We start from the raw sequence: 8921 nt of genomic DNA, 5'->3' as shown, positions 1-8921 counted from the left end.
GCTGATGAGGTGATGTTGCTTATAAATATATATATAAAACAAAACACATACACCGCACCGAATGACAGCTGCTTGAAAGGAATCATTATGCTAATCTTGTTTTTTTGCATGGAACAATGGCCTCTGTACTGTGCCTGCCTGGTAGCGAAGGATGAGTCACCATATTGATTTAGCCGACTGGGTAACCCTGGTAACGCACATTTTAAAGATGGCAGCCATGCTAATGGATCACTAACCATAGATGAATGATATGGAGCACCGACAACCTGATCTATGGGGCTCGAGCTGACTCGTGGCTTTGAATGTGACCAGCACTCTTGTGAAGTCCACCTTTATCATAGCCGGCCGGCCGCTGTTACTCATTCAGTGGCTGGTCCCTGCTGGTGGGTGACTGGGTTTTTTTTTTCCTTAAAAGACTGCCGGGTATTATTACAAAACTCTGCTTTGAACCTTTTAATTATCACAGTTAGAACCTTGACAGAAGTGCGATGTACAAAGGAGTTTTCGCTGGGAATGCAGTTAAAGTGCTTTCATATCTGGTGTTCAGCACTTGTATAGACACATTTAAGGGGGAAGCTAGATAATTACATGAGGGAGAAAGGAATGGAAGGATATGCTGATAGGTTGAGAGGAAGCTCATGTGGAGCATAAACCCTGGCATGGACCTGTTGGACCCAACGGCCTGTTTCTGTGCTGTAAATTCTGTGCAACTTGTACCATTGCATTTAAACGTTTACCATCTGCAAAAATAAACAGACCATGAATCTAGGACCTGGTACCAGGGTAAGCTCACCAGAGCAATAGCACTGCAGCTATGGGCCCAACTTCTATGAAGTTTGAGAGTGGGTCTCTCTCTGTCTCTCCATGTGTGTTCCCCTCATGTCCTCCATTCCTTTCGGATTAGGAATGCAGACGGGCGAGGGGCTTGGATCTCATTGTTCTGTACTATGGCGGCTGTTTGAATATCACTGGTTTGGAAACAAAGTTCTTGCAATCCCATTACGTAGAATTTACAGCACATAAACAGGCCATTCGGCCCAACCGGTCCATGCCAGGGTTTATGCTCCATGTGTGCCTCCTCTATCTACTTAGAAATTATTATCTAACAGGTATTTATTTTTAGGGCGGGCGGGCTCCCTCTCTCAAGGTATTGTGTGTACTCACTGAAGGTAAGCAGCCTGCCTATAGACAGTGTCCAGTGCTGCTCTTGCATTGGAAGGTATACAAGAGCCCCCCCACTCTCCTCCATTCAAAATATAATTAGTTTTGAGGATAATATGACTGAAGTGTGAGCTGTGGCTCAGTGGGCAGCACTCTCGACTCTGATTCAGAAAGTCGTGGATTCACATCCCACTCCAGAGACCTGAGCACAAAATCTAGGCTGAGACTTTAAACCGAGGCCCCGTCTGCCCTCTCAGGTGGATGTGAAAGATCCCATGGCCACTATTCTGAAGAAGAGCAGGGGTCTTCTCCCCGGTGTCCTGGGCCAATATTTATCTCTCAACCAAGCAACTACACTTCAAAAGTACTTTGGCTGTAAAGTGCTTTGGGATGTCCTGAGGTTGTGAAAGGCGCTATAGAAATCCTAGTCTTTTTCTTTTTGAGTCCATTTTCAGTTTGTGTAACTAAACCGACTAATGCACCATCAACATCCTGGGGGTCACCATTGACCAGAAACTTAACTGGACCAGCCACATAAATACTGTGGCTACAAGAGCAGGTCAGAGGCTGGGTATTCTGCGGCGAGTGACTCACCTCCTGACTCCCCAAAGCCTTTCCACCATCTACAAGGCACAAGTCAGGAGTATGATGGAATACTCTCCACTTGCCTGGATGAGTGCAGCTCCAACAACACTCGAAGCTCTACACCATCCAGGACAAAGCAACCCGTTTGATTGGCACCCCATCCACCACCCTAAACATTCACTCCCTTCACTAACGGCGCACTGTGGCTGCAGTGTGTACCATCCACAGGATGCACTGCAGCAACTCGCCAAGGCTTCTTCGACAGCACCTCCCAAACCCGCGACCTCTACCACCTAGAAGGACAAGAGCAGCAGCACATGGGAACAACACCACCTGCACGTTCCCCTCCAAGTCACACACCATCCCGACTTGGAAATATATTGCCATTCCTTCATCGTCGCTGGGTCAAAATCCTGGAACTCCCTTCCTAACAGCACTGTGGGAGAACCTTCACCACACGGACTGCAGCGGTTCAAGAAGGCGGCTCATCACCACCTTCTCCAGGGCAATTAGGGATGGGCAATAAATGCCAGCCTCGCCAGCGATGCCCACATCCCATGAACGAATATATTAAAAAAAATGTAAAGTTTGTGAAGGAGAATCAACTTCTATAACTGAACTTTCTATAGGTCCTGCCAAAATAAATGCTTGAAACAATATGTGCTCAAAATATCAAACCAGTCTCTCTATTGGGTGTATGGATTTAGGTGAAGTAGATCAAATAACAGTAATAAATCTAAAGATATATGTTGTCGGGAGCCTGGAGTTACTGTTACTGGACTCTACTGATCCATCTCATCTCTTCCAGTCCATTGTCCAAGACTATTGCATCTTACTGTTCCACGTGCTGTAGATGCTGTGAGCCAGCTGATCGGGTGTGTGGATTTAGACCTGCTACAATTGAAATGTTTAATGCTGCCCCTCGGTGTATGCTCCAGCATTTTCTGTTCTTCTTTCAGATTTCCAGCATCCACAGTATTTTGCTTTTGATGTAGAGAGAAACTGTTCCCATTGGCGGAAGGGTCAAGAACCAGAGGACATAGATTTAAGGTGATTGGTTCTTTTGCCAAAGGTGACATGAGGAAAAACTTTTTTACACAGCGAGTGGTTAGGATCTGGAATGCACTGCCTGAGGGGGTGGTGGAGGCAGATTCAATCATGGCCTTCAAAAGGGAACTGGATAAGTACTTGAAGGAAAAAAATTTGCAGGGCTATGGGGATAGGGCGGGGGAGTGGGACTAGCTGGATTGCTCTTGCATAGAGCTGGCACGGACTCGATGGGCTGAATGGCCTCCTGTGCTCTAGTTTCTCTGTGAGAATGGAATGAAACTCATTTCTTTCCCGCACCATCTCGTGTTTTGTGCTGAAACTTGGCGTTTCTGATGCCAACAAAGAACTTTTTTCAATTACTTTAATGAGTAATCAGTAAATGCCATCTGCAAGTGCAAAATTAAATTGCACCGCAGTGAGATGATTTATGACTTGTATAGGAATGTTGAGTTTGTAAGTGCGGAGTTGTGTGATCTGGGGGTCCCAGGGTATTTGAATGACTGTGGGTTGGCACTGCGCAAAGGAGGAGTGAAAGCTTTTAAGCCTAGAAAACTTGGATCAGTTTAACCTGGCACTGAATATAGCATGTTGTAAATGTCCAGTAAATCACCATCTGTCCAGAGCTGCTTCTTTGAGCTTCCAAGCAGGACCTGGTCAAAACAGCCACCACGACAGAACTTTTGGATTTATAATTTGAGCCTTCCTTTAACGTCTAAACCTTTCTGCAGCATTGCATTGCCTGCGTGGAGCTTTGATTTTAATATTCTGTCGCTGAATTGAATTTCTTCTTCGGGCTATGGGGAAAGAGCAGGGGAATGAGACTAATTGGATAGCTCTTTCGAAGAGCCGGCACAGGCACAATGGGCCGAATGGCCTTCTCCTGTGCTGTACCTACTATGATGCATATTGATTTTTATCTGAGTGCTGTGGTTATGGTTTGGGTTTGAAGTAAGCTTTTTTTTTAAACAGACTTTATTATTCCTTAACATATATGATTTTAGCTTTTTGAAGTACATCAAACACTTTTTCCAATGGAGATAAACAACCATGTGTGTAGAACTTGCTCTCTTGGGTATTGAGCTGAAATCTGAATATTGTCTTGTGAAATGTGAAAAATAACAAAAATTGATTTTTTTGAGTGTTCCTTCTCCTGGGCTCTCCCCTTCTGTACATCTCCTTCATTACAGGCCTGTATGACTACCAGGTCCCCCGTTTGTGTTAAGTTTAATTCAAGTATTTCACAATGCATTGCTTGGAATGGTATATAATTTACAAAAAACAATTGTTAGAACACACTCGCTAAAATGTGCTTTTAAAATAGTACAAGGAGGCTCCTTACACACTCGCCAGCTTGGGCTGGGTGTGAGAAACTGTAATGTGATGGTACACTCCCATCTGGTTAATCAGGTGACAGCCCAGCTTGTCAATTATTAAGAGCTCCCTGCTCTGGGGTTAAAATGTCTGGAGCCAGCCAGCGTTCATTGTTTGTTTGCAAAAACCGTCACGAGATTGTCTCACAATGATTTTAAATATTGGTGTGTTCATTGTATAATGTCATCTTGACATATACATAGAGGTTGCCAACCCCTCCAGGATTGGCCTGGAGTCTCCAGGAATTGAAGATTAATCTCCAGGACACAGCTGCGAGCAAAAACCCAGGGAGAAAAATCATCGGGACCATAAAAAATTGTTGTTTTCATTTTTCTTTGAACAGTTTTGTTTATTAGTTATAAAAATGTTAGAGTTGGGAATAAAGGCTGTTTGACTGACAGCCAAGAATCATCCAAATGGGTTATGAAAAGTCTATTCACTTTTCAATTGGCTGTGGGAAGGCGGGGCCTCACGAAGATGGACATGTTGGACGACCAATGGCAGGAGAGTGGGGGGGTGTCATGTGATGAAACCTCCAGGAATACACCCAACCGGAGTTGGGAACCCATATATGTACTACATCCTTTCTGCCTCCTCTTGCACACTTTGCCAAATGGCTCTTTTTTTTGAGACCATGAATGGATTGGCCGTGGTATTTGTTGCTCAGATTGGGTAGGTTTGGCATCGAAGGCAGACACTTATCTCTTCAATATAACTTGGAGTCTCCCTTCACTGAGCAGTGCCCAGATCTACAGTACAGGCGGTGTTGTGTCTTTTGATATGGCTGATCGAGTGACAGGAGGTAACTGAGAAATTACATTTATATAAAAAAAAACAGAAGCAAACTGGAATGCTGCAAATAAATCAACTGCAGCTCTATCCCAAATCCAGACTGAGAACTGTTGCTTTTGAGTCTGAAATCCACCTTAGTGAATATGAAACATTATGAAAACCATAAATAATTTTAGTTTTCAGAGTGAATTTTTTTTTTAAAAACCTGAGGACAGGGCTATTTAATGGTAACCATGGAAATGCTGTTCAGTTGGGTTTTTACTCGAATGGTATGGGAGGGAGCTAGATGTGTGTGTGGCTTTTTACAAACAAATTGTGGGTTTCTCTAAACGAAAACCAATTGGGTCTTAAGAATATTTGGCAACAAATGACAAGAAATCCAAGTGCCAGGTACCCTCTGGTACCTTTGGCCTCTCGCGCATCCCCGATTTCCATCGCTCCACCATTAGCGGCCATGCCTTCAGCTGCCTAGGCCCTAAGCTCTGGAACTCCCTCCCTAAACCTCTCCGCCTCTCTACCTCTCTCTCTCCTCCCTTAAGAAGCTCCTTAAAACCTACCTCTTTGACCAAGCCTTTGTTCTTCTGTCCTAATATCTCTTTTTGTGTGGCTCGGTGTCAAATTTTATTTGATAATTGCTCCTGCAAAGCGCCTTGGGACATTTTACTCCATTAAAAGCACTACATAAATGCAAATTGTTGTTGTTGTAGATTGGCTATTCTACATTGGACAATATTGGTAGACCATTGGACTGTGGAGAAGAGAATTAACACTGTGACCGTCAAATGTCCTAGTGTTACAAGGAAAGGGTTTCTGCTCTTGACTGAATACCATATGGCAGATCCATGTGCCCTGGGCACCTGGATCTTTCAAAGTTCTTGGGTGGACGGTACAATTGAAGACCTGCACTGGGCTGAGTTTTAACCCTTGTTCTTCTCCGCTCTCGATAGGTTGGCAAGACCAGGTAACTGCTCCCTGGCAGCTCCCAATTCTGCTTTTAGAATTTCCTAGAGCAGGGAGTGTGAGAGTGGCCCAAGATTTTCCTTCCTTCCCCCTTCTCCCCCCCCCCCCCTCCCCCCCCCCGGCCCTTTACCCCACCAACTTACTCCCGGTGGGTAAATGTGGAGACTTTTGCCAGGTATGGAGGGTCAGTGTTAAACTGCAATCCACATACAACAGAAATGAAGATGACAACTAATCATCTTGGGCAGAGAAGGTCACATTTCAAGATCAATGCCAGAATTGTTGGCATTTAGCAGCAGCACAATAATACAGCTCACTCCTGAACTAATGCCTTGTGACAGATAGCAGTAGGCTAGCAGTCTGACTCAGCAGGCATTAGGTTAAAAGGTATATTCTCTCCCTTATTTTATGCTGAAAACTTCATGGGATATAGTAGGAGGCGTTCTGTCTCTGTGTGTGTGTGTGTGTGTGTGTGTCTGTGTGTGTGTGTGTGTGTGTGTGTGTCTGTGTGTGTGTGTCTGTGTGTGTCTGTGTGTGTGTGTCTGTCTGTGTGTGTGTGTGTCTGTGTGTGTGTGTCTGTCTGTGTGTGTGTGTGTCTGTGTGTGTGTGTCTGTGTGTGTGTGTCTGTGTGTGTGTGTGTCTGTCTGTGTGTGTGTGTGTGTGTCTGTGTGTGTGTGTGTCTGTCTGTGTGTGTGTGTGTGTGTCTGTGTGTGTGTGTCTGTGTGTGTGTGTGTGGAATTGGGTGTACAAATTTCAAAATTTGAGGACGATACCAAATTTGGAGTTGTAGTTAATACAAAGTAAGAATGTGACAAAATACAGGAAGACATTAATAAACTTGCAGAATGGTGTGTAATTGGCAAATGAATTTCAATATAGATAAGTGTGAGATGGTGCGTTTTGGTAGAAGGAATAAGGAGGCCACATACTGCTTGAATAATTGTCTAAATGGGGTAGAGGCGCAAAGGGATCTAGGGGTACAGATACACAAATTACAAAGGCGATTTTAAACAATGCAAACCAAGCACTGGGGTTCATTTCTAGAGGAATAGAATTGAAAAGCAGAGAAGTTATGTTAAACTTGTATAGAACCTTGGTTAGACCACACTCGGAGTGCTGTGCACAGTTCTGGTCTCCATATTATAGAAAGGATATAGAGGCTTTGGAGAGGGTGCAAAAAAGATTCACCAGTATGATACCAGAACTGAGAGGATATCCTTATCAGGAAAGACTGAACAGCCTAGGGCTCTTTTCTCCAGAAAAGAGAAGTGGGGGGGGTTTGACCTGATAGTTTTTAAGATAATGAAAAGGTTTGATAAAGTAGACGGAGAAAATGTTTTCACTTTGGGGTGGGGTCCAAAACTAGGGGTCATAACCATAAAGTCACTAATAAATCCAGGAGAAACCTCTTTACCCAGAACGTTAAGAATGTGAAACGTGCTACCACAAGGAGTAGTTGAGGCGAATAACATAGATACATTTAAGGGGAAGCTAGATAAACACGAAGGAGAAAGATAGAGAAGGAGATGCTGATAGGGTGAGATAAAATGGGTGCGAGGAGGCTCGCGTGGAGCATCGACACCGGCATAGACCAGTTGGGCTGAATGGCCTGTTTCTGTGCTGTAGATTCTATGTATCTTTCTCTATCTGTATCTCTCTCCGTCTGTATCACTGCATCTGTCAACATTTATAATGGGATTCTCTATGTAAACAATTGCCTGTTGTGACGTAGTTGTAGGACACCCACCACCTGTGACACAAGCTGCCCACGTCCTCATCCCACCATTTTGTTTTATCCTGTGTTTTATTTCTTCCCCCTTCTATCTGGGACCCCCTTGCCCATTTATAGTTTTCTGGCTCCCCTACCCCTGCCCGCACCCCAGTCTGAGGCCTACCTGAATCCCGCCTGCCCTTGTCTGGTGGTATACTAGATGGTCGCAAGCCTCACAGCCCAACCCCCCACTTTTGCATGTCGACCTCAGACCCCTGACCTCTGACCCCTCGGACCTCCCCATAACTTTTAAAGCACAGTAATGTTTACGAGCTCTTAAATATATTATGGTCTGAAATGTTTAGAAAACAAAGTTTTTTTTTTAGTTGGAAAAAATTTGCAGGGCTATGGGGAAAGGACGGGGGAGTGGGACTAGCAGGGTTGCTCTTGCACAGAGCTGGCGCAGTCTCAATGGGCTGAATGGCCTCCTTCCATGCTGTAACCATTCTATGATTCCATGAGCTGATGTGTTAGAGGGATGCAGTGGCGGATTGGGGGAGGGATGCAGCGGTGTAAGGTTTGCACTCTTCTGCATGCCACTAAAGCCAGTCATTAGTCATAAATTGGAGGGGGGGGGGGAGAAATGTAGGAGGAAATAGCTTCCCCCTCCCCCCATTTTCTGGATCTAACTTTTTAAAACAAAAATGATACCAATAAAACTGGACAGTAGTAATTTTTTATCATGAATATATTATTACAACAACCTGCATTTATATAGCACCTTTAACAGAGTAAAACGTCCCAAGGCGCTTCACAGGAGCGATTATCAAACAAAATTTGACACCGAGCCACAGGAGATATTAGGACAGGTGACCAAAAGCTTGGTCAAAGAGGTAGGTTTTAATGAGCGTCTTAAAGGAGGGGAGAGGTTTAGGGAGGGAATTCCAGACCTTAGGGCCTAGGCAGCTGAAGGCACTGCCGCCAATGGTGGAGCAATTAAAATTGGGGATGTGCAAGAGGCCAGAATTGGAGGCGTGCAGAGATCTGAGGGTTGTAGGGCTGGAAGAGGTCACAGAGATAGGGAGCGGCGAGGCCATGGAGGGATTTGAAAACAAGGATGAGAATTTTAAAATCGAGGCGATCCCAGACTGGGATCGATGTAGGTCAGCGAGCACAAGGGGGTAATGGGTGAACGAGACTTGGTGTGAGTTGGGATACGGGCAGCACGGTTTTGGATGAGCTCAAGTTTATGGAGGCTGGAAGATGGGAGGCCGGCCAGGAGAGCATTGGA

The sequence above is a fragment of the Heptranchias perlo genome, unplaced genomic scaffold (assembly GCF_035084215.1).
Source record: "Heptranchias perlo isolate sHepPer1 unplaced genomic scaffold, sHepPer1.hap1 HAP1_SCAFFOLD_1339, whole genome shotgun sequence".
Taxonomy (NCBI): Eukaryota; Metazoa; Chordata; class Chondrichthyes; order Hexanchiformes; family Hexanchidae; genus Heptranchias; species Heptranchias perlo.
Note: the sequence above shows the minus strand (reverse complement) of the source record.